This window comes from Helicoverpa zea, chromosome 9, assembly GCF_022581195.2.
Source record: "Helicoverpa zea isolate HzStark_Cry1AcR chromosome 9, ilHelZeax1.1, whole genome shotgun sequence".
Classification (NCBI taxonomy): Eukaryota; Metazoa; Arthropoda; class Insecta; order Lepidoptera; family Noctuidae; genus Helicoverpa; species Helicoverpa zea.
In genome coordinates, this window is record NC_061460.1 from 12,000,959 (window position 1) to 12,016,996 (window position 16,038).

The following is a 16,038-nucleotide window of genomic DNA, read 5'->3' on the forward strand; positions in this document are numbered from 1 at the left end:
TGAAGTTTCTTGGTCAAGTTTCACGACACACCTACTTTGGTTTATCAGAATATGTTAAGTATGAATGCGGAAGAATGGAGATGTAGAGGCAGAACGAGGAAAAGGTGGATTGATTGCCTGAAACAGGACATGAATAAGCAGTGGATGTTAGTATGACGTCTGACAAGAGATACGGAAGAAAAATATCTACTTATTGCAAAGACCCAAATGACTTGGGAACAGAGCAGGAAGAAGATTTTATTTACCTATTAGCACAGATTTAGTTTTCTTATTTGAGAGTGCACAATACCTCGTGAATGCAATTGCGGTCATATGCTTGTAATAATTATATATTAAATTGACTTTAGTTGCGTGTTCATGATTTTCTAGTTTTTTTACATTGTTATTCAATACAGTCATGTTTTGATTACATCATACATTATGTTAATTAACTGCAAATGCATAGGTAAATGGTCATATTATTAATTTATTTATGCACGTGCAATGAACTTGTTAGGTGGTATTGTTATAGTTTTCATTTCTTCTTTATAGACAGTTTAAAACCATTTTTTTACTCATGCCACTTTATTCGTAATTTGTAAAGATATTGACATCTGAAAGGACTAATAAAGGGAGACTTTTTATTTACCTATTCTTGCTCTTTATCACAGTTTTTATTTGGGCGACAGCATAGCATGACATCTTCCATACTTCCTTGTCTGCCAGTCATTTCACAAGTGAATTTCTTTCACACTAGCCATTCAGCGTTTCTACAGTCAAACTGTACATCTTTACGCATCTACAATTCACGATGAAATTTCGCATCTATTCATATATTTTATGGCCTAGCGGATTTTTGTCGAACGTTTCAGGCGACACATTCCAAGAAGAAATATTTGTCGCGCGGTTCCAGACGGCAACTTTTTTATCGGTAGTTGCCACGGAAAACAAAATGAATAGCGGAGATGCCTTAACGGAAAATCGCCTAAGAAAGTAGCGCACCAAAATGCGCGGGACGAGGAACGTTACTATTTCCGCCCTTATACGCCTTCTTTGGACCCGACCATTTTTGGTAATACCAAAAATCTTTGAAAAATGTCTCTAAAGACCCAAACGCCTCGTTAGTTCACTCGTTACTGATTCGTTTATTCATGCTGACAGTACGAAATTGATATAGAAGATGGTGCCTGACCTATCTGCATTATAGCTTCTCCACTTATATTTCCTTACTCCGTGGTAGTTGTCAATTGTTTCATGTATAAGTATCACACTGCCCCGCGTCATACCCGGGCGTTGTCGTGCGGAAAAGATCGGAAATTATGCTATGTGCAAGCAATGTAACATTGACAAATGCTTAGATAACGAACAAATACATAAATAAGGCTTCTTAAAAAGACAATTACACTACCTAATACTATGTGAGATCTAGTAGACAACGACTTTTTCTAAAACATTCCACTACAAAAAAAGTCCCCATCGTCTATCACCGTTTCACAAACGGTTCAGCCATTTAAACCACGATTTACTTTTAAAAGGAAACACTAAGTTGTACGGGGAAAAACATTGAAGCCACTTAGTACATTTTTGTCTTCTATTTATGTCAAACGGGTATGTCTGTGTGTCCGTGCGATGGCAAATGGTTAGTAGACTTTGCTATTTAAGTGTAAGGAAATAAGTGGGTGGATTCCACTTTCTTGATAGATCATGTAACGATGTTATGTGAATAAGTACTTGGTAAGTACTTTTTTTGAGGTTTTTAGTATTTTAGCGACCGTTGCGAATGAAGACATGATGACAGAATTTTGTGAATGCTCAGGTCAACCGACTCCTAGATAGATAAGTGAGCGTTTATCAATTTGAATAATATGGCTAGTTTTTGCGACATTTGTGGTGCGACATTATCTTTTGTAAAAAAAAAAAAACTTTATCTAGTAAGTAAGCGACACTTATCGTCAACTCCACTCACCTACACTTCTAACCTATTTCGAAAGAACAGAGAAAGAAGATAAAAATACCTTTAAAAAAGTTTCCTATACTTTTTCCTCACTCCACAAATAGCGCCCATAACACTTGGCTCGCTAATACCCGTCGACGTACCAACAGAAGGGTTTATTTACCTCTCCGAGCGGCGCCCGCGCCTCAGTTGTTAAAACGGTACCCATTGGCTACCGTGGCTCGCTGGACTAGCCTACATTTTATTTGAGTGACTTGCAGATTGTGGGTATGTGTTGAATGGAAAATAATGGGTTTTTAATTTTAGAATTTAGATTAAAATATTTATGAATCGTGGCAAAAGTTACTGATAAAGTCTCTGATAGCATATTAGGAACTTGTCTGACAGATATAAACTATACTATAATTTTTAAAGTAACCAAGAGTGCTGGAGTGGAAAAAAAATATAAATAACGTATGAATTAGCTTCAAGAATTAGATTTGCATCTGTAAAATATTGGAGGTAAACAACTAGAAACATGGTAATAAAATGCAAATCGCATATCATATTTTACCCAAGAAACATATCAAAAATATTAAAATAACCATGCTGAAAGTTACCTTATTTCCAGAACCTCTATCGTAAATATAAATAACTTTTTCCTTCTCTCAAACTAATCTTTATACACCAAAAGAAAGTAAGTTTTTTTCGCATATAAAACTACGCAGCATTTCTTTTATATTTGCCTAAAAATCTCATGACACCGTGAACTGTCTAATGGGACATTCAACGACCACTCAAACTCAGTTTAACAGCCCACTAACTGACTAATGCGAATATAAACAAATATACTAACGTCACTTCTAAGTATGTGTGTCTAAAATTAATTAATTCTTATGCGAATTTTGCTAATATAGTGAAAGTTGCTGTTTGGATTTTATAAAAAAAGCTGTCTGTTTCTCACAGAAAGCCAGGTGTGATATCATTTCTGGCACTCGAAGTTCTCTAGAAATGTAACCAAGGGCAATAGCTAAATGTTATCCACTCCCATTTTTCAATTTTTTTTCCAATCAGTAGTATAGCGATAGAAGATTTTTTATTAATTTTAAGTGATTCAAATGGAATTATTTCAAATTGTGTATAATTGAAAGATTAATCGGTAATTGCTGCTGTGGATAGTTGTGTGTAATTGGAAAATTGATAAATGCTTCTGTGAATAATTTAATAGAGAAAAGCATGCTTGTTTGCTCTACTAATGGCTAGGGTAATTAAATTATTTATTTCTTTCATTTAATACATTAAGGCGATTATCACACTGCCCCGCATGATGCAGCGTAGCGCGTGGATGCGTTTTTTTCCGTTGCTTGAAAATGTCTCCGTTTGTATGGAAAACACGCATAGTCCAACACACTGAAAATGCATCCACGCGCGTTCATGCGGATCACGCGCATACACGCGGAGAAACATGCACCCCCGCGTGTAGGTGCGGGGCGAGACGCAAGGTATGGCACACCGAATCCCGCAGTGACGCGCGTGATTTTGTATGGGCGTGACGTGTATATTTGAAAATGGATCTCTATGAGAGCCGCCGTGCGTGAATCTACTAAACGCACCTACGCGCGTGAGTGCGTGAAAAACCCGCACGATGATGCAGATCTGCACTCCCGCAGGAACGCGCGTAGGTGCGTCGACACGCAAGATGCAGCGTGATGCGGGGCAGTGTGAAGATCACCTAAGTCAATAAAATGATTATCATTGTTAAACGAGTATTTTTCAGGAAAGAAATGAGTTCACTTACATTTGATATCAAACACTATCAAATATCTGCCTGTAAAATTAGTTTTTTAACCATTGGCTAAATAATTCATTCCTGATCATGTTTTTCAAGCTCATTATAACTTAAAACTTTCTTCTCTACATTTAATACCTATAAACACGAATAACAGCTAATATAGAATTCCTAATATAAATATTTATATTTCACGAACAGGCTTCGTGCTAACAAATGACTGAGGCACGTGACACGCATAGGACTGTTTGAAATCATTCAGAGAAATGGTATTTGATGGCAATATGCGTATGCAGTTATAGCTAGAAATATACATATGTCATTTGTTATTATTGATTGATATTTAAATGAAGAGTGTTTTGGTCAAAAGTCGCTATATTCTTACTACTAAATTACTAGATTACAGGTTCAATTTAGGATCGACCGGGACCGGCAAGCTTGTCAAAACAGCAATTTTACCAAAGAAGACTCAATATAAAAATATTTATGGCAATAATGTAATCAATAAATAATCGTGTCCTTAAGCACTAGTAATTTGATTAAATTGTTAAGAAAAACATGTGTAGGTTAAGATTAAGGTTCCTTTTGTGACCAAATACCTAAACTTAATTGGATATTAAACTAATTATTCACGTCTTAAATTAAATACGTAACCTACATCATCCACTTAGGCAGGTGTCACCGCACCCGTAACGGCAGTTTAACGTTTTTTCCTGAAACCGCGACAAACTACATTCCTACGTCTTCCTGTGACGTTAAGCATAGTTACATGAACGCTTATTTTTAACTAGCTTCCACTCGCAGCTTCGCCCGTGTCGAGTTCGGTTATATCGCGTTTCCAAGAGAACTCTTCAAAATTCCAGTATAATAACATAGGATCGTTATTGCTCTATCTCTGTACCAAATTTTGTTGAAATCAGTTCAGTGGTTTAGACGTGAAAGCGTAAAAGACAGACAGAGTTATTTTCGCATTTATAATATTAGTAGGGATAGAACGGATGCTAGTGGCATCGACGTCAGCCAGTTATCTGCTAGTTAATTATTTATCTAGAAGGTGCAAGCGAGCTTGAATAAGATTAACGGGTAATTGAGTTTATGTAAAAGTTGAGATAAAAATCAATTTTAATAAATCATTTATAGGGTGACTGGTAATTAGTGACCCTATAAATGATTCTGTCCATGATTATAAACAAGTTTCCCAAAGAAACTATTTTTTTATTCTCATTAGTTTATTCTAAGGCCATTTTAGTAGATATGGGCTGCGGGAAGGAGCTCGAAAGAGTTACCGCGGCCCTGGTACATAAAGAGCTAAGAAGGAACATGATGGGTTTAAGTCAGTAAGAGTCTGACACTCCTTCACGGTGCTAACCCACAGCGGGAGGTGTCATTTGGTGATTTCCCATAAAAAATACTGCTTTCTGCTGCGAATTCGAAGTCGATACCTCAGACTATAAATTAATTGGAATGTCACCAAGCTACTCATTTACTTAATTAGATTTTGCTGATTCTGGCATATGAACGAACTAATATACCAAACTGGTATTACGTACACGTGGTTAACACTACCTTGGGGTCAATAACCGGAGCGGAACTTTACAAAAAGCTTTTTAACAGTAGGTAAGTAACTGATTTATTCGTTAAGGTTCTCTGTTAAGAAGCAGTTACTTAGCTCTCAAGTATATTTATGTAATCTTTTTACTATTTTTTTGAAGATTTTTAAAATTTCACCTTTAAGGAATACCTATGCATTTTTCATATTTATGTATACAAGGTGTTGATTTGCATTTGTGCCATAGTTCAGGAGGAGGACATACAATACGTAAATAATCGATTGGAATTACAGTAGATGGGAAATAACTAATATGCACTGCTTTTTTTGTCATTGTAAAGTCGTGGTATTTCCGAAGTAATCCAATTTTATGAATGAAATTTATGAGTGATCGTTGCGTATGCTTTGTGTTTGCGTTTGTGTGAGGGCGCAGCACGGTTTTAAGGCCATTAACACACGCGCCAAGTTTAAATAAGGCTAGATGACATTTACGGAATTCCGAAAAAAAATTAAAGAAAAAAAATTACGTACCAATTTTTTTATTGATTTGGGTCGAGAATCATTAGCATAATTACCTCCTTGAATATGGCACGGATGCAAATCAACAGCTTGTATTGTTGAAAATTATCACTTTATTAAATCAATAATTTTTGACATCTAACCAATTTTTAATAAAAACTTTATTATTTATAACAGATATTAAAATTATCCAAAAGATGTTAGTATACAAATTACTAAATCAGTATGTTAGTAGGTACATATATTATGTGAAATTCATTCTGCATATAAAAAAGTGTGTCATGCATTTTATTAGTTCCTATAATTTGTTTAAAATATAATAATATTCATAATGAGCCAAAAAACACTTCCTCTGATAAATGATTTTTTAACCAACTTCCCATAAAAGAGGCGTTTCTGAATTCTGATATTAGCATTTTTACGAAATCCAATAAGTTTCATCTTTTTCGATTTACTTAACTATAACTGCTGGAAATATACCTAAGTTAACAAAAAATAACCGTTATTTTTACGATAGCTATAACCGTTTTAAAACAAATAACGTTATTAACTATTTACACAACATTATATGCGCAGTTTTTAAATCAACAACTTTCACACGCGATCCAAGTTCAGATAATTATTAATATCACAATAATCTTAATGGAAAATTATAATTTTTCAATTCTATGGTGATTCTGGGAAAGATGGAATATTATGACCACTGCACTGACAAAGGTTAATTAAAAAAGTTATGGGATATCCGTTATTTATAGAAATTTCTAAATACCTACGTACCTATTAGTTATAATAGTTACGTTATGTATTTTCATCAAAAGGCCTTACAAGGGCTAGAGGCTTGGAAAAAAAGAGAATATGCTTACTAACCGTCAGTTGCACAAAGCGCCATTCAAGTTAAAGCTTCATTAAATCTATTGCTGACACTTTTTACCTTGTCGACAAAGAAAGAGTCAGCAATAGATTTAAAGAAGCTTTAACTTTAATAGGGCTTTGTGCAACTGACAGTAAGCCTACTAAAATAAAATACGCCCACTGGACTTAAGTCCACACGCATTTTGGAGCCCTTTCTTGTAACTCTTTTATTCCCGCAGCTGAGTAGGTACTTTTTACCCATATACGAACAATTACTGTAACAGCCTTTTTATCGTCCCACTGCTAGGCACAGGCCTCCTCTCACACGTAGAAGGATTGAGCATTCGGCACCACGCTTGCTGAATGCGGGTTGGTGATTTCAGACTATATAGTCCAGGTTTCCTCAAGATGTTTTCCTTTACCTTTTTATCAGCCGTTGGTGTCCAAGATATACTTAGAAAGTATATACGAACAACTAATTACTCAAGTAATTAAACTATTACTACTATTAGTTAGAAAAAAATACTCTAAACTAGTTTGAACTCTGCCACCAGTGAAACTAACGAGGAGAGACTTAAGTTCTCCACAATCGGTTATTGTTTTTCTGCATATCACGATTCTCACAGCCCACTTTACACAACTACAATGATTCAGGTTTTAATTATCAAAATTAAAATTAGCAATGTGAAGTACTTAGAATTTGTAGCGCGAATTTGGATGAAATACTGTGCACTATAGGATTTTTGGGTTGAGAAAGTTATTTGCTATCTTACTAGAGTAATTTGTCTTTAGGTGCATAGATTATGATTAAATGGCACAAAACAATCGCCGTCTTACCACAAAAACTTTTTAACGTCAGTTTAAGACTTGTCTAAAAAAATGTCAAATTATGACGTTGACATATTATGGTTCATTTTGGAGCCACATTTTTTTAGACAAGTGTAAAACAGTGGTTAAAGTTTTTGTAGTAAGGCCATCGGTCTTTATCAAATTATGAATTTGTATGTCTGATTTTAGTTTTAAAAGTTCAAAAATTATAAATAAGTCAAATAGTATAATAACATTGTGTAATAAGCAAAATATGCTGTTAAGGCCTCTCTTTTGTTCAAGTGACAATCTTATAAAAAAGAGGACTTGTTAAAATAATATCGTAAACCATAACAATACCAATAAAAACAGCAGCAAACTCCATATAAGAACAAATCATAACGGAGTCAAAACAACACAACAAATAAACACCTATTTACAGCAAAAACGCATTAAAAAGAACCGATTTTATAACGTAACTGTAACGGTTATTTGCCCATAAGTTACTTGTAAATAACTGTTACTTGCCGGGAGATGTTACTTTCACTCTGGACAGCACATGTTACTACAAGTGAACTAATCAATCATGCCATACTTAACTACGGATCAGGGCTTAGAGTAATCGCACACTGAAGACTAAATAGTCGGCCGACAGTTGCGCCGATAGTAAGCAAAAAAAAAACGGTTGTCTGTAAAGTCGGTTTACTGACGATAGTCGAACGTGACAACGTCATAAGAAATTGATCGTCAGATGTCGAACGCTGCCGAAAGCGGAGGCCGATCGTGCCTCTTTGTCGCTTGTTGCGTGCTCTCGCTTGCACTTCAAGCCTTAAACGGAACGCCTCAGAGCGTGGTAACGCCGCATGAGTCATGTTTTTTCGTGCGTGCAGCCGGCTTCATCGATTTATAAGACGTTGTCACGTCAAAATGATAAAAATAATCAGTGTCACAATTAAAGTGTTCAGTCGGTCTGATACCGGCTAAATACCTGATCTTTATAATATGCGCACTGTCATTCATTTTCTAACTGATTTATGAGCCCAAACAAACTTGGGCTTGATTCGCCGACTAAATGTTTGCAGTGTGCTGGGTAGTCTTAGCATAAGTTTTTGCTGCAAGGAGTCGTTAACGGTATAGTTTTACTATCGATAAATAATGCGTTGATTAGAATAGTTTATTTGGGTGGTTATGGTAAGTATAGTTATGTTAAGTTTACACTGGGTTTGAAGGGTTACTTTTTAAAAATTTTTAGGGTTCCGTACGCAAAGGGTAAAACGGGACCCTATTGTTTTCACTCTTCTGTCCGTCCGTCCGTCTGTCACCAGGCTATATCTCATGAACCGAGATATAGAGAGCTGGAATTTTCACAGATGATCTATTTATTGTTGCCGCTATAACGACAAATACTGAAAACTAGAATTAAATAAATATTTTGGGGGGCTCCCATACAACAAACGTGATTTTTTTTGTCCATTTTATAAATAATGGTACGGAACCCTTCGTGCGCTAGTTCGAGTCGCACTTGGCCGGTTTTTTTTTCTTGATTTTGTGCTGACTAGATATGAAGCAAAATATTCTGAGTTTTGGTCTTACCGTGGAGAGGATAACGAGGCCATGTGTTTCGCAAAAGTGTAGAAAACAAAACTGAACCAATCGAAGTATTTTTTTGACGTGACAACGTCTTATAAATCGATGGAGCCGGCTGCACGCACGAAAAAACATGACTCATGCGGAGTTACCTCGCTCTGAGGCGTTCCGTTTAAGGCTTGAAGTGCAAGCGAGAGCACGCAACGAGCAACAAAGAGGCACGATCGGCCTCCGCGTTCGGCAACGTTCGACATCTGACGATCAATTTCTTATAAAGTTGTCACGTTCGACTATCGTCAGTATTCCGACTTTACAGACAACCGTTTTTTTCAAAACTAGCCATTTTCCCGCTGTTTGATCCGCGTCCCATGAGAACTACTGCTCGTACCGCGATGAGATATAGCTTATTTTACTCGGGAAGAGTGTAGCTTTCCAACAATGAAATAATTTACAAATATCAACTTAATTTGCTTATTCATTTGGTCTCAGTGTATATGGCCCAGGATATTTGCTAACAAACTCTGAAAGCTGTCAAGGACAATATCATAAAAAGTCGATTATTTATTTATTTAAGTACAAGCAATCAATCGTCAGTAATGATGTAACCGGAACATTACAATCGTATTTAACGGCAGTTCAACTGACGAAATGCTGTGCAATTCGCTGTTAATTGAAGTTATGTCAACAGACTTTATGGTGGATTTGTAATCGTTTAAGGTTATAATTATTAATAGCATTTTCTATCTATCTGTAATAACTGATCACCGTGGATCCACCCGTTTCTCTAGGGAACGACTTCCTACACCTAGATGAATAGTAACTTTATGTCCTTTGTCAGATTCTAGCCTAGACTCTCTGGTTTTGTTTCAAATTTTATGTAAAGCAGTTCAGAAGTTTTGGCGTGAAAGCATGAAATACAGACAAACAGGACAAGCTTACAAATAGTTTATTTTTCCTATTTCCTTAGAAAACTAGTACCCCTATCCCTTCTCTGTAGGAGGGAAGGGCATACCTTGCAGTGTGACCATAAAAATTCTGAAGACTATCGAAGTATTATTCGTCGAAGTCGCAGGCAAAATTCAGTACAGTTATAATCCATCCAGAATTGTGACACGTTTCATATCCAGCCATTACAGGCATTAAAATGCTTGCAGCACCACCAAAGGTAATATTATAGTTATGCTTAATCCGATGTGCAGTCAATATCAATGCTAGCTTTGACTTGCGACTTTCTTTGCATACAAAAAGTAACCCCATTTAGTAGTAGATTATTGCATGATAATATTGTTACGTCATTGCATAAGTGCGAAAATATTTTAGGTCGTTGAAGGTAAGGTAAGATAGGTTCACTTATTGGTTCTAATAATAATGCTTGGATTCTATGACATCATACATATTATGAACGCTAAAAGTACTCACACTACAAGCTTTTAGTCGGCCGATAGTTTGATTGGGCTCATAAATCAATATGAGGATGAATAATAGTAAGTTTAGTCTGCAGCTTGCTAGAGCACTCTTAAGGTTTCCAATTACTTAAAAGTTCCTAGAATTGGTCAAGGAATCTAATAATATAAAACAAAGTTTTATATATTTGTCCAAATCAGACCGTCTCGTTACCCTATCTCAAGTTTATCTGTAGTTTATCTTCAAGATTCAAATTCATACAGGATTAAAACTCTTTCAAATAATTGGACACAACTTGAAACCTGAACTTTATAAGCATTTGAAAATAAACTTTACAACTTGAGTTATAAGTGCGGAAATCGTTAGAATTTTTACATAAATTTTATTACAAGAGACAGGAAATTATGGAAACTGTATTACATAAGGTCTGTTTGTAATTACTAATTAGTTATGTATTTATTCATGGTTAGAGATGGACTTTGGCCGTGTTAAATCTTTTAGTATCTAGATCGGTAATCTGGTAGGAAAACGAAATGATTAACAACCTTTCTGACACAATCGTTGTCGTTACGGGTAGTCAGAAGCCAGTAAGTCTGACACTAGTCCAAGGGGTATCGGGGTGCCCGGGTAACTGGGTTGAGGAGGTCAGATAGGCAGTCGCTTCTTGGAAAGCACTGAAATTCCGCTGAATCCGGTTAGACTGGACCCCAACATAGTTGGGAAAAGGCTCGGAGGATGATGACACAATCGGGTAAGAAACAACTTCAGATATACGGTTAGCTGAAGCTTGTTTACATTTGAAGACAAAAAACTGTATTATTCGGCAGCTATAATCAATCAATGGATCCATTATCAATCGTATTACGTATTCATTATCGATAACATGTTTATTTTAACTACAATGTGCATAAAACATAGATACTTGTGTCTGACTAAGGTTGACACTTACATATAACTTGACTTTAGTCAAGTAAATAAGGAAGATTTTTCAAAAAGGCCACAAAAAAACTATAAATAATGAAAAGTTTACAGTTTCCATTAATACCAAAATTGTATCATACTTTGCACAATGAGTTCCAATATTTTTGAAACCGCCATAAAAATTGTAACTCACCGTGCAATTTCTAAACATAGACACAAGGTATCAATGCTCAATTACACCGCCCTACCAATTAAACAAAAGGAAAAGCGTGAAACGATACACCATTTAAATTTCTAACGTGTTGCTTAATACTTCAAGGCTGGGTAAGTTACCTATGGCTACTGTCTAGAGAAAAGTAAGCCCTATTATTTTTTTTATGAATGAAATCAGTAACTTACAGTACTTTAGAGAAATTTCATTGATTTCATCATCCGCAGTTCTACCAAACGAACAAAGAACTGCAGTTAGAACACGTGCATTCAATCACAGTAGTATTTGGTTTTCCTATTAAATAATTTAATATTGAAGGTAGAATTTTATTTCAACACGTTGCTTTTGCTCTTTTTCAGTTATTATGGCGGCATCCTGCGAAAGCCTTTCAAAAACTAAGTTCTGTTTAAACTTGCCCACTTATGAAATAGTTGAATATTTAATATATGACGGAGCCCCGAGCTTGTCCATAGTAATTATTATCAACATATATATATTTCTGCAAGCCAGTTTATTCCTTTAGACGCAGATAAAAATAAATAACATAGTAATGCTTTTACTCTGAATAAAATGTAAAATAAAACAGTTAATTGTACATTGCCAACGGAGCCGGCTGCAAAATGCCTGACAGGCTTATAAATTGCATCTGAGTAGGTTGAATAAAATTAAAAAAGTTTTCTGTTTTTATAGGGCTCTAGTTGAATATGAAGATAAAGTGGTTTGAAAAAACATTGTCAACGTTTCGGTTAGGGCAATTCAAGAAAACAACGACTTTAAGTAATGAAGAGCACTAAGAAGAAGAATTTGAATAGGTATGCAGCATAACCTCATTAGCGTATTTGTAAGACCTACAAACAACTAAAGAACGGTTAGGATGGTAGATTTCTGACAGAAGCCTCATGTAATATGCCAAAAAGGTACTGTCCATAACCAAAAGGAATTATGTCCTGGTTTATAGGAACGAGCATAATGATAATGAACTATTAAAAATATTAAATCAGCCCAAGTATTTAAATTAAGAAAAAGAATCGGCCAAGTGCGAGTCGGACTCGCGCACGAAGGGTTCCGTACCAGAGCAAAGATGAGCAAAAAAATCACGTTTGTTGTATGGGAGCCCCCCCAATATATTTATTTTATTCTAATTTTCAGTTGTTTTCATTTGTTGTGTGTGTGTGAAAATTTCAGCTCTCTAACTATCACGGTTCATGATATACAGACTGGTGAGTGGTGACAGACGGACGGACGGGCGGACGGACGGACGCACAGAGGAGCGAAAACATTAGAGTCCCGTTTTACCCTTTGGGTACGGAACCCTAAAATAGGAGATAATATTGCTTTTTGATACAGAAAGACAATATCATCTCGCTTGCTAAGTTCAGTCAAGTTACACAATGATTCTACATACACTTGCCAAGTTTCGAACTAGTACTTCAAAAATTTAACTATGTCAGTTTAATTTGCACTTAAAAGCGTGCAGCATAAGACACATTTTTGAGAGTTGTGTTATCATAAAGTTAAGAAGCATGGAAGTAGGTAAATGCAAAATAGCTTAAACGAATCGGAACAGGGCAAGTAGATGATGACTTAACTAACAAAAATTACGTAAAAATTTAAGTTCCGTATAAAACGTTCGGTGATAAATTAGAACCGACACTTCTTCCGTTCCGACATCTATAAATTAATATGTGAAAATATAGCATGCATCTTTAGACGCAGGGTACATAATATTTATAGCATGCGAGTTACAATGTAAGTTGGGTTTCAAGTAAAAACTTGAATATATTATTAGCATAGCACGCTAGAAATATTGCTGATTTTACTGTTTAGTGAACTGAGAAGAAAAACAACACATGAAATTGCAAAACTCATCATTTGTCTAGACTTTTCCCAACTACGGAAGGGTGCTTTCAGTCTAACATTACCCGGGCAACCCAATACCCTTATTTGAGACTGGTTGCAAGGCTCTGGCTTCTGACTACCCGTAAGGACTGCCAAAGATGTTCAAATGACACCAAACAACCCATAGTATTTTCGTCGAAATTCCCCTTAACTAGAGCATTCGAAGAATTTGTTACATACGTATTTTAGGAAATACCGTAAACTTAGAAGGAAACAATTGGTTCTAGTTTTTTTTTCTACGTAATATAACGATTTAAAATAAGCATCGCGTGCCAAAAGCTTGGCAATCAGTAATAAAATGTCGATTCAGATATTATTTTAGCCATTTTGCTATTTTTTTATTGTTTTGAACATGAAGGTCTTAATGATGAAAAAGAGTAAATGTAGCAGATATGAGAATGAGAATTTAGAGATGGCTACATTATTAGAGGGAGTTTAGCTTTTGTTTTAGTTACTTGAATACATCAATTTAATACAAAATTATTGTTGGAGGAAATATCTTCTGTAAATACATTCATCATCGTCATCCTAATGCCTTTATCCCAATTCTATTTAGGGTCTCAAGCTATAGTTCCTCTGTACCTACTCTATAAACGTAAAATGGCAAATTTTGTGACATATAGATACGCGAATGATCTAGATATTTGAATACTTACTTATTTTCCTGCAAAGGCCTCACATTTAGGAAATGCATAACCAAATGACGTAAGCTAATTTATAAACAAAAATATTAGGTAATTAAAACACTTCATTAACATATCGTAAACATAACATCTTATTAAGTATGTAGTAATTTGTTCCCACTGTTGGGCTAAAGTTCCCGTTATCAAAAGGTTGTTGACCGTAGCATGGTCGATCATATATTTGGGTTAGTAAGTACATGTTCGGTTGCATTTTATTTATTGCTAGTTATGACTGGCGTTGGCGGCTTTGGTTAAACTTAGTTTTTATTCAAATTAATATGGTTGTATAGTCAGCAAGAGGAAACAGAAAGGGGGGCGTTTTTTGGGGTGTGGTAATCTTCTTATGCCCGTTTTCACCAACAATCTCTTAACGCTTCCCTAATTAAGTGTCACTTAGAATAAGGATTCCCCCTATACTTAAAGGTTATAAGAGACACTTAAAGTTTGGTGAAAACAAAATTCGTATTAAGCGTTCCCTAAATGCTCTTAGGGGATCCCTAAATTTAGGTATTTGTTGGTGAAAATGGACATCAGATCTCTTTAGAGCTAACTTTAAATAAATGACTTTGATTTGGAAGTCCATTAAAACTTTGAAAAAATAAACAAAATTCCTGAGCACTAAAGTCTCGAACTCAACTTTAAAGCTAATTTTATCCTACCTTTGACAGCTAGGTTCATACGGGACATTATAAAGTGCAAGTTTTTGTGTTGTAGACTTTTATTACTGACAGTACCTTCTATTAGACGATTTATCCAGATCACTCAGTAATCTTCTATAATCTTATAAGGCGTGACCTGATTCAACTTCAAGACCATTCGTTGGCCCTATTTTTTTTTTTATAACTGATCTTGTTAGGTTTTGAAGAACGACTATTTTTCAAACAAGAAGAGTTTATCTTCAGAAGCGGCAAACAAAAATGTTCCTTTCTTTCGAAAAATCAAAAAATACATACCTACCTACTATTGAGTACTTATACCGTTCTTATAATGCAATTAGGTAACTACATAAACGGACTTCAAATAAATAATAGCTAAGAAGTTAGAAATTCACTCACAAAAAAAATGTGAATACCTAGAAGGATTTCCCCGCTATAATCAAACACATACCTATTTCACATAAATATGCATACCTACTGGAAAAAAATTGTATTGGAATGCTTTTGGCATTATGAAAGTTCCGCAGAAAATAGTACAATATCTCTAATTAATCATAAGATCAAGAATTTAAGTTTTGACTTTAAAAAACTTGCAATCATTAGTTTTGACGGCAAGCATTATTTAACATTTACTTATCTTTGAGTCATAGTATAAAATTTAAAAGTGTGTCTTATTCAAATTAGGATTAATTAATACATGTCGATTTCTATCGTGAGATTTTTCACTGTTCTTGTTTATGAGTCAACTTCCTCAATTCATTTCGACAAAACTAATATTCATACATAAATTGTAGATTTAGGAACTTCAAATTCAAATAATAATTAATGAATTTCCTCCTACAAAAACAATAGATTTAGTATCTTCATTTCTGAAACTTAAATAACAAAATTCCTCCTAACTTTACGGAGCTTGAAAATACCAACAAAAAATTCATCAATATTCAATTCAAGATATTCAGTCATCACTCACTATTTTCTCTCGCAACGCAAGTAGAGCATAAAAAAAAAATTTAATTTAATGTTTTATTATTACAGCAAATATTCTTCAGTTACAAAGACTGTATGCACGCACACGCTTCAATATTAACTGAACTAAAACAAAAGGCAAACGGTGACATGGGAACATATGAACAAGACCTGAGAAAAAGTAAAAGAAGTAGGTACGAAAGAAAATAATAAAAGAGTTGATACATCGATCTGATTTTAGGGACCTCTTGAAGTAATTCCTTTTCTTCAATACGCTTTAGAA

The 16,038-nt window shown here is 35.0% G+C and overlaps 1 protein-coding gene across 2 annotated transcripts in view; it reads right to left on the reverse strand.

Annotated features, from left to right (window-relative positions):
• LOC124632928 overlaps window positions 1-16,038 on the reverse strand; it is a 141,566-nt gene that overhangs the window by 109,666 nt on the left and 15,862 nt on the right. The window lies entirely within an intron of this gene.